Source organism: Pinus tabuliformis, chromosome 9 (assembly GCF_031772625.1).
Source record: "Pinus tabuliformis cultivar Carrire ecotype Pingquan chromosome 9, CPIR1, whole genome shotgun sequence".
Taxonomy (NCBI): domain Eukaryota; kingdom Viridiplantae; phylum Streptophyta; class Pinopsida; order Pinales; family Pinaceae; genus Pinus; species Pinus tabuliformis.
In genome coordinates, this window is record NC_142307.1 from 804407971 (window position 1) to 804423674 (window position 15704).

The following is a 15704-nucleotide window of genomic DNA, read 5'->3' on the forward strand; positions in this document are numbered from 1 at the left end:
TGGTTACTCACTTAACCTTTTTTCGTATTAGACCTTTACATAATTTTTGAGCAATACCCATATTTCAAATTTTGAGCCTCCACCATCCAGAGATGATATGCTTTTTGAATTTTAATATCTTACCCACAAATGGGATATTATTAATTAAATATGTTCTCGTATTCATTCTTAAAATTTTCTCATTTTTATTCATAACACAACTGAGAGAACTAGGAATTCCTTTTTGATTACAGATAACAGAACTCATGAAAATCTGTATGATCTGGTGTTTAGCCTCATCCCTGCCTTATAAAGTGATTTCATAATCCATGGTAGATCTTTATTGTGTGCATGATTTCTAGCAGTTAGGAAAAAAAACCTTCACCACTGATATTCAAAATTAACCCATGTGTAAACAAACAAGAGTAAGTGTGAATCAAGAACATGTTTCAATGTTGAAATGATGAAATGTTTGAAGGCAGAGGGCATATACCAAATGAGAGTCTATCATATCAAACACAGGTCACCCATAACAACAACGTGTTATGCCAGATCTAATCGAACAATCAACTCAGTTTTCAACTTCTGACTGCGCATGCCATTTTCATGCTCTCGTTCACTTTTTCGAGTAGATAGCACCTTCACAATAAAATTGACAACCTATGAGTATTCAACTCAGATTAATCTGAAGTTGAATTAATAATAGATTTTCTACACGCCCAACCATTCATCAGATGCAAATGCTGGATTAAATCTAGAAGAGAAAACACTAGACTTTCGCTAAACCTTTCAGTGTATATATGAATCGAAACATAATGTTGGGTTGTTAGAAATATTAGTGTGAGAAACATTTACAACATAAGATGAACCTCAAAATTGATAATTTAAATATGGAAAACTTTCTGACAAAACAATTTTTTTTTCATTCGCGATTTTTGATCTCATGGGCATTCATTAGAATTCCACACTTAATATCATCAACCGAAAATATTCAAAACAACACCGTTCACATTTAATACCATCAATCGAAAACATTCAAACAACATTGTTAACACTTAATATCATCAACCAAAAAGAGGCGTATATATATATATATATATATATATATATATATATATATATATATATATATATATATATATATATATATATATATATATATATATATATTCATTTAGTTTAGGTTTTAATAACACTCATAAGGGAATAAATCACCACTGCATACTCTACATATTTTTCACAGCCGTTATCAAAGCGATTCCTGGGACATGAATCTCCATAAATTGATTCCCTTGTCTCAAACATTCTTTTGCCACAACTAATTGATACAGTTGAGAGGCTTCACGGTGGATTATTTCTACGAAGCATGTGCGGTGTCCCCTGCTGATCAACCACAGATTAGTCAACATGTTATAATCTACAGAATATCTATATCTATGTCTATATATGTATATGTGTCTATATATATATATATATATGTATGTATATGTGCATATATCAATGCCAAATTCAATCCTCCTAAAATTATTAGGATACAAAGAAAGAAAAAATACTTTTAGAAATCATGGCACGATTCTCCCCATCTTGCAATTACTCCCTTAGCGACATCCTCCTACAACCATCAAACCTGAATCTCACAGCTTAAGAACAAGAAATCTTGTCCAAAGACTGAGATGGCTTATTTATGCGCAACTCTAACACATAGGAGTGGACTATGAGGATAAACATTATCTTTTCATAACACAGGGATCAATATATGATGATGATGATGATTATCGTCATCTTAACCTTATCGCCTTGAACCCATCAGCTTGGTACTTCCAATCACCCAAGGAAACAACAACTATGGTTTTCTCAGCGATCTTTCATGGAACAATATCATTGTTTTTATGTCCAACTATCATCCCTCCTTCCTTCGGAGTGCAAGTTTTAATTTCCTATCTAGGAAAGGAGAACGTAGTTATATTTTAGATAAACCTTATCTCCATGCTTTTGTTCTTACTCTTATACTTTCATAACTCAAGGATAAGCTAACGATGTATGGACGTCTTAATCTGAATACATGTGATGATGAGGATAGTCATCCTAATGCCATCAGATAGGTACCTTCCACTATCATTTTCCTTTTGCATGTACATTGTGATAAGTAGCGCGTTTTTGTTTTCTTGTTTTTGTTTTTGACTTCTCTAACTAGCATACTCATGGATGATGTTTCTACGTTCGAAGTTAGATGGGTGGATTTTGGGATCAAGGCTTCCGAATCCCCATATGCTTCCAAGCCATGGATAAGGCTGGGTATATTCCACCTTCTTCCATTGCTGGGAATGTCCTTGTGCCATGCATCACTCCTGTCAATGATAGAGTCATATTCTTTAGAAATAATGCTATTCATTGTTAATGTAATAGTTATAAAGGAGATACGGAGAGAATTTCTCAAACCTAAAGTCTTATATTTATGGTTTCATACTCTGGTTCATTCTTTCCCCAGCCACCATATCTATTCTAAGGAGAGAAACACTGGCATGACTTCTCTACTGTATGCACACAAACTACCTTCTCATGGAGAGAAATAATGGTTAAAAGTTTGGAAACATCCAAACAACCATTTATCACTTTTCCCGATTCAACGGATAGTCAACAGAAGGAAAACACACCAAGCTTGTAGCTTTTCCTTAATCCTTATAGGGAACAATATTTTTGGCTTTCATGCTTCCAACTTGCACCCAAAAGAAGAATTTACTAGGAGAGGGATACATCAATAGCCGATATTTTGTGTTGTTGTCTATGCATAATCCACGATCTACAGCACAATAAGTGACTCACCACTTGCGTGAAGATTGATGAATCTTATTATACTTTTATCAAGTTGTAATAATTTAAAAAAAAACATTCCAATGCACATTCTCCTGAACCCACACACGATTGTGGATAATTGGTCTATATTTTTGCTTTTTATCGGTGCTGTTATTGGGATGTCTTTCAAGCTTTTCCTATCTTACAATCAAAATTTCCTTTTTCCCATCTCAACAAGATGTCAACATAAGGAAACTTGCAGTCGTCTGATCTTGTGTGGTGCTTTACAATGTACCTCCTTTTTGACACATCATATGGAAATCTTTTATGATGATAATGCCTTGGATGAGGTGATCCGATCCCTTTTTTAATATTACAGCTCATCCTTAGCCTAACATAACCAATTTTATTTTTAAGAAGTCCCAATAAATTTACCTTGATATCCATTCAAGGCAAAATTGATTGAATCGATCTAAATTTTTGACCCACAAGGTCTTTTCAAGAAGTCGTGTTTCAGTATACAACCTAAATGCATAGAAGACTCCTTGATAATGTATTCATATTTACCTATAATTGAACTTAATTACCACCACAATCCCATTTACACATGGCATGGAAGTATGTATATTCTGATCTTTTCTAAGTGGCTCTTGGCCTCCACACATAGTTTGGATCTTCCTCCTTTTGTCCTATTTAAACATTTTTAATATTTAAATTCCCCCTCATGCATAATTTATTATGCACAATTGTGACACCAATTAACCATTAAGATCCTTATTATATTCATTGAAAAGCATCATATACAAGTGAAAATTATTTATTGATCCCTCAATAACCATGGTTATGCTTGAATTCTTCTTAATTTCCCTTGGCAGTGAGAAATCATTATGAATTTCATATGCTTAATTTTCGCAAATAATTTTTGGGGTTATTGAACTCGATGCTCTGATACCATTTGGAACGTACCCCTTTGGCCTACCCCGGAAAAATAGCTACTAAACTCCATTAATTTAAAATATCTTTTATTTATAGTTAAATTTCAATGGACTCATAGGTGGAGTTAACCAATCATTTCATGCATAGTAATCATCCAGGCAACTATACTCAAAATCTTAGCTACTGAATACCAGCAAGATAATGAACCATATTTCACACTCTTTAGATTATCCCTTAAGGTTAATCTCAACTTCGAGAAAGGGAAACGATTCATGACATGCAACCATCAAAACTCTGAAATAACTCTTGCAATCCTTAATGGATATTAATCTAAGTTTACTATAGCTATCATGGCCATACATCATGATCATAGTCATGTACACATATTCAATATGTTGATGGATAACCTTTCATTCAAATGCATAACTAGCTAGAATTAGCCTAAGTGGATACAATCTTATTGACATGCAAATACAGACAATTGAACCATTAGTCATACAATGAGAAACATTATTTCTCCAGCTGTCCTGCTTGCATAATCAATTACCAATTGAGGAAATTATAAGCATACTATATTTTATTAAATGCAAAATGATCAAGTATATTTATATATGCTCTCCTCATAAACAAAGTTAGAGAAAACATTGACAAAGTTAATCTATTTATGAATAATTGTCACATGCAAACTCTACCATGAATGGGTACTAGAACTATTACCAACCGAATATGCTTCTATAGTTAACTTCACAATGGAATGCAACATGCATAATAAAATCTGTCATTCCCTTAATAGGGATAAATTCAACCATTATTATATCTGAGCGAAATGATTTAATCTCCTAACAGGTAAGGATTAAAATAAAATGCATATCATGCAAGCGAATCTCATCAAAATAGAGGGAAACAACATTAAATATATTAATACATAAGGATATGTAATTTACTCAAAATTCTCATGGCGAAGAAACTTAAATAATAATCTCATAAACAAATTGGAATTATAATAGAGTGAAAGAGTGTAAGAAACAACATGCAAAAAATTCCACTCATGTGAATCCATCTAAAATAATCTCTTGGAGGGAGGAGCACCACCACCCAACAATGAATCACCTATGATTCCCCCCGAGCTGAAGTTGTTGCCAAGGATCAACTGTCCTTAATTGATTAATGCACTGGGTATTTAATACCCTCTTTCGTGATTTAGTTCCATTAATGGCATACCACTTTTATGGACTTTTCCATTTTCCTAGGTCATTTTTAGAAAAGCTCGTCTTTATCTCCCACGAGGATTTTCCTCATAAATGATTGCATTTATCTCAAGCTTTTATGTCCCATGGATCTTTATCTCCCATCCATCCGATGGATCTCCACTCCATCCAATATTATCTAGAATCACATCTAGGAGCTTTATCATGAAAGATTCATCTCTATCCCATTCCTCAATGGGATTTGTCAAGACTATCCTCTCTCTTGGTGCTCCACCCTCAAAGTGATTTATTTTATTAATTTATTTAATAACACATTTTCTTTTCATATTAAATATCACTTAGATTTCCTCATCTTGGGTGTAGAATGGTTTAACCCATAAAGGAGGGTATCACACCTAGCCTTCCTCATCATAGGTTTAGAATGGTTTAACACACAAAGGAGGGTATCGCACATAGCTTTCCTCAACTTAGGCTTACAATCATTTAACACACAAGGGAGGATATCAAACCTAGCTTTAACTCAACTTAGGTTTACAATAATTTAGCACACAAGGGGGGGGGGGGTGTTACAATTGATCTCCTTTTAAAGACAATGTAATGGTTTGCATTGGATATGCTAGTCGATTGGTTGTTGTTGTGAAAACTGTGTTCCCTCGAATATTGTTGAATGCTGGGAATGATGTGTGTTACTTTACATTCTGGTCAAAACTCCTGTTAATACGTTAAGGCTATTTGTGAATATTGAATAAAATCATTTTTTGTATGCTGGTCTGTTGGTGTGTACGTTTCTTTGTGCATGGAGCTCACTAAGTTTCCCTTCCTTAACTGGTGGTGAGAATCCTTTTCTAATCGTTGTTCAATTTCTGGTGCGTGGTGTGTTGGTGAATCCTACATTGATATATATGATGGTACGTGGTGTGTTGATCAATGGTATCATGGTCATATAGATATATTAAGTGCACTGGTGATTGAAGTATTAAAAACAAAAAGAAATGCATTGAACATTGTATTGAAAAATGCATTTCATTGTAAAAGACGATTGGTGATAGCATGGATGAATATTGATGGACCCATAACTATGGTACATTTTCCTTTCTGTGTTAAAGTCATTTGAGGGCCATAAGTTATGGTATGTTGCAGTTGGTAAATGATTTTTATGCACCATGAATCATATATTTGTTTATGAATACCTTAAGAAGTATTATATTGTAATGAATTTGTAATGAAATGATATTGAGAGCCTACACCCTTAGTTGTAGACTGATAATTATTTTTATTATAAAGACTTGCAACCATTGTAATTATTTTGGACACAAATAAGCTTTTATGATGCATTCCCTTATCTTTATAGTGGGAGCAGTTCTCACTGGCAAAGAGAACTACCATGAGTGGTCACAGAAGATAAAACACACCTTGATTTTTAATGAGTTGTGGAAAGGGTTTTGTGAAGGGGAAGGAGACAACACACATGAAAAATCCCACTTAAGGCAAGGAGCTTTCCATTTGGGAAAACAAGAAAAGTAAGGCATATGCCTTGATTGCAACCTCCAGAAATGAAGAGGTGAATAAAAATATTTCGCCATTTTCAAATGCCTTTGAAGCCCTAAAGAAGTTGAAGGAATTGTATGACTCATAGTCTGAAATTGAAGTTTTTCAATTGATGATTAAGTTGTTCAATATTGAGTTGATAAGTGATGACCCTCTTGCCTTAACATCAGAAAAAATATCCATTATACATGACATAAAGGCCACTGCTGTTGAAATAGATGTTCCTCTAATCTAGGTGGATATTGGTCGCCACCCTCCTATTCCACTTGGACCCCCAACAATGTCTCTTTCAGTTTTTCAGTTTCCTTAATTGTAGCACATTTTACTATTTTTGGAAGTTTTTCGTGTCCTAAACTTCTGATGGCATTTTGAGGCCCTAAATGACGTTTTTAGGGAATATAGAGAGACTAAAAAAGGCCCAAATGTATTGTGCAATTTTTATTTGGCCTCCCCTCTGAGATATTAAAAATGGGGTATTATGATAGCCAAACAGAGATTGTATGCCAAAGTTATGACCTTGGGAAATTGATGTACAAATTTACCCAAACGAGGCCCACAGTTTTGGCGCTTCATCTCCTCGAGTTAGGTTTTTAGATGTTTACGGTTTTTCATTGTATGTCAATAATAAATAGGCCATGGAGCCTCATTATAACATAGTTCAAAGGCATGTAGCTGGCACATCTCTTCTAAGAGATAAGCTACTATCGCCCAAGCTAGTTTATTTCCATTATGTTTGTAAGCATATTTCAGTATTATCATATTAATGAAATGAAGTGTTATTTCTGCCACATTTCTGTATTTATGGTTATATCTATAATTTTTTTCATTCCTGTTTAATTTCGGATCAGTGGTATCATAGAAGTCTTCTCTTTCTTTGTTTTTCTTTGCATGTCCCCAGCGAGGTCATGGTATAAGGAGTTAGGGCTTGATCTGGTTGAACCATTGCAAGACCAGCCTCATAAACCTTGATGACCTCCCACCGTAGAAGAAAAGAAAGATGAGGGGGTAGGAGATACTTTTAAAATATTGCTCGAGGCAGCCCTCAAGTGACAGAGGAACATGATGATGGATAACTTTGCCCATATCCTTCAAAGACTACCCACAGGTGACACATCTTCATCTTACAACCACTTTGGAAGAACCTCTCCTTTTAAGGTACACACTAACTTCAATATTTCCATATTTGAGGACCAAATAGATGCTGACACCTTAGAGAAATGGTTGAATTTGTTGAAAGGATATTTTTCAGTTTGGGACTTTTCCAATTGAGAAAAGATTACTTTTTTCACTTCTTAAAGTTGCCTCGCACATCAAGGATATGTTGTATATGAGTCTACACCTCGCTCTATGATTATTACTCTGGGAAATAAGTTGCACAGGATACTGGGGGTAGCCTTGCCTAAGACCATCTTTTTGATCAATAGAAAGAAATAAAGTAAGATCATTTCCCAGATAAGGAAATTTGTTTTCCTTATGAATTTTTCTCAAGGCAAGAAGAAGGTTGTGGCCACAGATTCTAGACAAGGCTACTCTGCACAACAACATCAAATTGAAAAAGTTGTAGAGGAGTATAGGGACATTTTAACCTCACCTATAGGGGTACCAGTGCACTATTAGTTCAAGAACTCCAGCAATCTGACCTCGGGCGTGCTGCTACTAAATGGACTTATCTAGCGATGCTCTATTCTATACAATGATGAGATCAAGAGGTAGATTCTAGAGTTGTTGTAGAAAGGCCACATCAAGCCAAGCTCATCACCCTCTACGAGCCTGATGGTATTAGTACAAAATAAGGATGTGACCTACAGACTCTGTATTGACTATCAGGTGCTGAGCAAGATCACTATCTAAAATACGTACCTAATCCAATTGATTGATGACCTTCTGGACCATCTCAAAGGGGCCAAATATTTCAACAAGATTGACTCAAAGTCTGTTATCACCAGGTGCCTATCGAAACCTCCAATGTGTGGAATACTACCTTCAAATCCAAGCAGGGCCTTTTCAAATGGCTGGTAATGCCTTTCGGGTCAAAAATTCCCCTGCAACATTGACAAGATTGATGGATGACACCTTGTGCTCCTTCACCAATGCATTCATGGTGGTATATTTGGATGATCTTCAACCAGAGTTGAGAAGATTACCTCCACCATATTTGAGAGGTCCGTCAAACCCTATGACAACACAATATGTGTGAAAATTTGGAGAAATGCATTTTTGGCATGACCTAGGTTCAATATCTGGGGTACTTCATTGATGAACATTGAGTGCATGTGGACCCAACCTAGATACAAGTCATTTAATATTGGCCAGTGCCAACCACTCAAACAGATGTCCACAAATTTCTATTTTTTGGCAATTTCTACTGTAGGATCATGTTGGGGTTCTCTCATATCACTTGGCCTTCAAGTGAAGTCACCAAGGGAGGAGCGAAAGAAAATATTTTTTGGTATGAAACCTAAAAGAAGGAATTTTTTGAGTTGAAACATCGCCTCTACTCTGCACTAGTGCTCACATTACCAAAACTACAACAACCATTTGAGATTGAGATAGACACTTTAGACTCTGCTATTGGTGCAGTTCTTACTCAACAGGGGCATCCAGTGGCTTACGACAGTGAGACACTTTAAGACACAGTATGAAAGTATGTCACTTACGACAAAGAAATGTATTCCATTGTCTAGGCCTATCATTAACGAAAGAATTACATTTGGGGAAGGAAACAATCATCCACATAGCCCATCGACCCCTACAGTTCATATAGACACAAGGGAAGTTGCAGAATGATCACCATCAGAAATGGTCCACATACCTTCAACAATTCCATTTTAACACTAAGTACAAGAAAGGAAGCACCAATAATGCTTCATACTACCTCAGCTGACCACCAGTCATGGTGTTGGTCACTGTGCTCTACTCCTATGGGTACGATACTTCGGGGTGGCTGCCACTTTAGCTGAGTAATATAGAATTCAGTAGCACATACCAGACACTCCTGGAAGGTAAGAAAGTTCGAAATTTTCACCTCTAGGATGCACTGTTATGCCACCTGGGACACATCTGTGTTCCTTTAAGTGATCCTGTCAAGATTATTTGGGAGGCACACTACTATCAAGGCGCTGGACATTTCAGAGTAGAGAAAACATTGGTAGTGCTATAGAAGTATTTTTATCAGCCGAGGCTTCGTTGGGATGTTGGGAGGTACATTAAATCCTACACTTCCTATGCCATTTCCAAAGAAACCATCAAGAAGTAAGGACTATATACTCCTCTACCTACTCCTATTCGACCTTGGGAATCCATCTCCATGGATTACATGTCGAGCCTTCCTTCTATTAAGCATGACAATGACTATGTTTTCAAGTTTGTTGGCAGATTCTCTAATATGGCCATTATGGCGCCCTACAAGAAGAGTATCATAACAGAGGCCAGTCCTAAGCTCTTCTTTAAGAGAGTGTGGGTACACTTTGGGAGCCCACAGTCCATTGTCTCTGATCAGGACAACAAATTCTTAAGTGCATTTTGTTTAAGTCTCTTGTCGATTCTAGATATAAAACTCATTAAATAAACGAATTTCCATCCCTAAACGGATGGCCAAATGGAGGTTATCAACAACATGATCATACACATTATGTGCATGTACAACTCGAAGCATCCACACAAATGGGATGAAATCCATCCCTATGTCTAATACAACTACAACAGAGTTCTCCACAGCTCAATGAGCCACAACCCATTTCAAGAAGGGTTTGGATTTTAGCCATTATGTCCCATTGAAGTGGCCATACCATTGCAACTACTCAGAAAAATTTGACTCATGTCTAGTCTGAAGCCAACAGGGATGAAAACTTTATTAAGCACATTCAACACATTTTCCAATAGTTCCATGATATATTTGATAGAGCCAATGTTAAATACAAGAAGCACCATGATCAACATTGGGTGTCGCATGAGTTCTACGTGGGTGACAAATTTTATCTAAATTTGCAGAAGGAGCACCTCCCTGGACCCCATCACAAGCTTCACCCACTCCGATATGGGCCATACACCATCACCAATGTTGTAGGGGACAATGCCTTCGAGCTCATCATTCCACCATTCCTTGTTCTGTAGCTAGTGTTCAATGTAGACCGCCTTTGGCCATACTTTCCACCATTGTTGGGAACATCCATTGCAAAACAACTTACACCAACAGAGCTAAACCCATACTGCATGGAATATGTCACAACTGATTAGATCATGGACACACAGATCAAGAGCACTCACTAGCAGAAGATCCAACTGTATCAATTTTTCAATGTTGGCCAACTAATGCACCAAGGTAAGTGGCTCACTAGAGACCAAGTTCAGAAGAAGTTTCACCATCTCATGGAGGCATTCAAGGCAATGGGAACCATTTCTTCCTAAGGGGGGAGGAATAATCTAGGTGGATATTGGTGGCTACCCTCCTGTTGGGCATGGAATCCACCCAAGGCATGTTTTGGGGCTTAAACCCCAAGTTTTGACTAAATCTTTTTGTAAAAGCTCCACGAATTGCGAGCATGGGGCATGAAAGTATAATAGAGTCACAGGGTTGTCCACCCTATTTTTTATAATATAATGTCGACTGGATAGACTTGCCCATGGTTCGTGGACCATGGGATTGTATAAATAGAGCGAGGTTGTAAGTGTAAAAAAATAACTAATAGAAGGGAAGCATGAGAAGTCTAAGTGATTGAGTCGAAGCGTAAAGTGTGTCTGTGGGTTGTAGTGTAGGAGAAGGCTCTGCAGCTAAGTGCGTAGAGGCCTAGTAGTCTGTAGTTGAGAGTGCAAACCCTTGCAACCGAGTGCGCAAGGCAGGTTGAGTCTTTAATCGTTGGGTGAATCAATAAAAAAAGTGTTGCAATAATTCTGCAAATCTTTTCTTGGTTTAATGCATGATTGGATATAATTTACAAGTATATTGTTTATTTACTACGTGAACTTGTATGAATGTATTGTATTGCTAATTATAACTTAAGACATTCAAGTAGGTGAAGGTAATTAATTAGTACTAGAAGATAAATAAGATCTCGGGTAATAGTGCAGAGGATGTCACAACCCCTTGTTAGGGATATGTGAAGGCAGTGTATCAGGCCGCGAGGAAAGGGAAGTGTGTGAAGGAACCTGCACGCAGGAACAAATAGAGGACCAGTCGTACCTCTCAAACATCTCAAGGGTGTAGAAATCTAGTTCTAGCACCCTCCCATACTACTTCGGGTGAGACCTAAGTCTGCGCTCCCCGGACAGTTGCCGAAAGGGCTAGTAGTACAGGGATTTGTTTGGTTAATTAACTCCGAACTCTGGTTAGGCCCCAACAAGCCAACACCTACTATTCCACTTGGACCCATAAAACTGTCTCTTTTAGTTTTCTAGTTTCCTTAACTGTAGCACAATTTACTATTTTCGGTAGTATTTCAGGTCTTCAACTTCTGGAGCCATTTTGAGGCCCTAAATGACATTTTTAGGGAAAACAAAGACATGGGAAAATTCTTAATGTAGACTTTTTGTTTTTCTTTAGCATCCTCTTTGAGATATTTGAAACAAGGCATTATGATATCCAAATAGAGTTTGTATGCCAAAGTTATGGCCCCAGGAAATTGATCTACAAATTTACCCAAACGGGGCCAACAATTTTGGTGCTTCATCTCCTAGGGTTACGTTTTTGGATGTTTAGGGTTTTTCATTGTTTCTTAATAATAAATAGGCCTTAGAGCCTCATTCTAACATAGTTCAAAGGCATGTAGCCGCCAAAAATAGTTCATAAACAAATTCGTAAGTTAAATAACATACATTGTTAAAGCAACTAGAGTAGCCCCTAAAATCTTGGCTCCCAACTACAATAACAACATATGCATGAAAATGTCCTAGCTTAGTTATATTATTAAGTGAAAGTTCCATACATACATACATCATTGACAATGACTAGCCCCAATAGTGGAACATTGCAGTCAACACCGCCTGCTCCTCCAAAGATATGTACTCACTCTACATTGTGGAGAATCCAAGGCTCATCACAATACTCTCCAAGCCTTATCTAAGAAATGCCTAGCTAAAATCTTGGCTCCCAAAAGCCCCTTATATGAGTTATGAGGTTCTCTTTATAGCAAAGGGTGGGGTGACCCTTGACATTCTCTTTGTGACTCTTCGACTACCCTCATGACTCTACAACTTCTTTACAGATAACTCTTTACATTACATAGTGACTATTCACATTCCACTAATGACACTTGGAATTTCACTTACAACATATTTACAAATAATATATATTTTCCACATGTACCCATGTGAGACAAAATAGGCTAGAGACAACCTAACATGACACAACACTATGACTCCGAATTTTAGGGCAAGGCCAACTCAACAACCTCCACTTGATGATTCTTGGTCATGTACTGATGCCAAGCTTGGTACTATGCTATGATATCCCCAAACCACTTGATGGTGTCTTCTTGAGAGTGGGCTCTTGCCTCCATAGCTTATGGGTATATGGTCTTGGAACCTATCTCCATCTTGTCATGAAGCATATGCAACATGGTGTAGACCATGACAGGGCCACCAATGTTATCTTGCATGTTTGGTGTGCTCAACTCCAAGTCATCCTTGGTGGTCTCTTGCCTTAGCTGCTCCACGTACTTGTCAACCTCTAACTGACCTTGGTTCTTATGCTTAGATTTGGTGAGGGAACTTGCATCTGTTCACTCTCTTCCTCAGCTGTTGAATTTTCCCTCTCATCAAACTTTATTGGCACTATTTGCTATGTTATTATCCATTACCTTTATTCTTCTTCCTATTTCTACTTCTTTTCCTATTCTTTCCTTCTCGGTTCTCATTCTTCCTTTGGTTCTTGTTCTTATAGTTATGATCTTAGTTATGCTCCCCATAAAATATTATCTTCACTCTTCCTCTTCTCTGCTGTATGTGTCCTCTACTTGCTTTTTCTTTTGTTGTTAAATATGCTTGCATGAAGATTGAATGCACTTTCGCTCTGCAACTCTGTTCTCCCTCTATTATGTCAGTAATTCCTCTTTCCCTGATCTTGTACTAGATTGCTACCTTTTTCCACCACTGTTGGTCTTGTTTCCATGTTAGTCTTGATTCCTTTTCTGTAAATATTTGGGCATATGCATATATTGGGAAGTAAATTGGTTCTTTCTCATATGCTTCCCTAGTACTAGTTTTAGTGCTCTCTCGAAGCAGTGCTCTTTAGTGATATGGTACAATGACTACTGGAGATAAGTTCTTCTGAGTGTGGTACCTGTGGGACAAAAAGGACACTCATGGAAATCAAACATTAACTCTTACAAATATAGCTTCACAACATGATAAATAAATAACCAGGGCATCTGATGAGAGGAATTGTGCAATTTTGACTGACAAGGGTGACTCACTAACTGTGGGAACTGCGCACTACGAAGTCCCAACAATCAGTGTGGAAGCTTGATGAATGGAAATATGCAATGCATAGTTTAGTCTGGGTCATGACCTAGGAGAGACTACGGATTGCACAATATCAATGACCAAGTTAGGAGACTAGCCCCTAGAACTACTTAGTGTGCATTTGAATCCATCCCAAGATAGGATCTAGGGAATTCCAGAAGCCAAGGAAGAGGCATTGAGCTCCTAGATTTCATTGTGCATGTAGTGAAGTGTGAGATTTTCAATGTTATGATACCAGCTCACAAAATAGAAGAATAGGTAGATCAATGACTTAAAAATTATCCTCTTCGAGGGGGATACCTCCTTTACATTACATAAATGAACAATTATTGGATGATATAAATGAAAATACCTCCTTTGTATATATATGAGTTTAAGGGGTCACAATATAATAAGAGCCTACATAACATTAATAATGTAAGGGAACAATAATAACAATAGTCGGCTTCTATGGGGCACAAGAATAACAATATGGGGGCTACATGGGCACAACAATAACAATAATGGGGTTACAATAAAAATAAAAATAAAGGGGATACACTAGTATTATAGGGACCTAACATGCCCCTCTCCTTCAAAAAATTGTTGTCCTCAACACTTGAGTAGTTCTGGATGCTTCTACATAAAGTTCTCATCCTCCCATGTAGAATCTTCAGTGGGCAAGTTCTTCCACTTAACGAGATACTTTGAAATTGATCGATTTCATAACTATTTGGTTCCAGTTTCCATGACTACTTCAGGCTTGAATATGTTTCTTCCTTCTTCATCAAGTTATGGAAACAATGTTTGAATTGGAATCTTGTCACCAATAATCATCTTTAAGCATGAAACATGGAAAACTGGGTCTTCTCGGGAAGATGCAGACAACTTCAATTTGTATTCCATAGTACCAATCTTTTACAACAACTTGTAAAGACCGTAATACTTAGGTGATAATTTGTTATCCTTCCTAGCTCGCTTGAGAGACCTTTGTTTGTATGGTTGTAGTCTAAAAAACACCCAGTCACCTACATCAAAACTTCTTTCACTGCGATGCTGATCTTCCTATTGTTTCATTCGATTATGCGCCAGAGTGAGGTAATCCTTTAAGAGTTTTAGAACTTGTTGTTGATGCTTTATGTGATCTTCCATTCCTTGAACCTTAGAATTTTCTCTTAAAGATGATGTGATGGATGGTGGATGATATCCATAAAGTGCCATAAGTGGGGTCACTTTTACTGCAGTACGGAAGGAATTGTTATACCACCATTCAGCTAGAGGTAACTACTTGACCCATTGTATTTTTCTATCATATACAAATAAATGAAGATTTCATTCCAAACATTTGTTCACTATCTCATTTTTCCCACTAGATTGAGGATGATAAGATGAGCTATGAGATAATTGAGTACTAAGACAAGAAAATAATTTTGTCCAAAAATTTATAGTGAAGTGGGATCTCTATCACTTACTATAATGTTTGCATTTCCATGAAGCTTGTGAGTTGTTTCCATAAATGAAGTAGAAACTATAATATCTTTAAAAGGATGAGATAATGCTCAAAAGTGTGCATACTTGGTAAGTCTATCAACTACCACCATGACGACACTCTTTCCTTAAGACTTGGGTAAACCTATGATAAAATCCATTAATGCTTCCTCCCAATGCTGACTTGGAATGACTAAAGGTTGTAATAGAACATGGGTCTTAATTATCTCAACTTTATTTTTTTGGAAAACCAAACATTCAGCCACAAACTTCTAAATATTAGATTTAAGGCCATCCTGAAAAAAATTCCTTCTT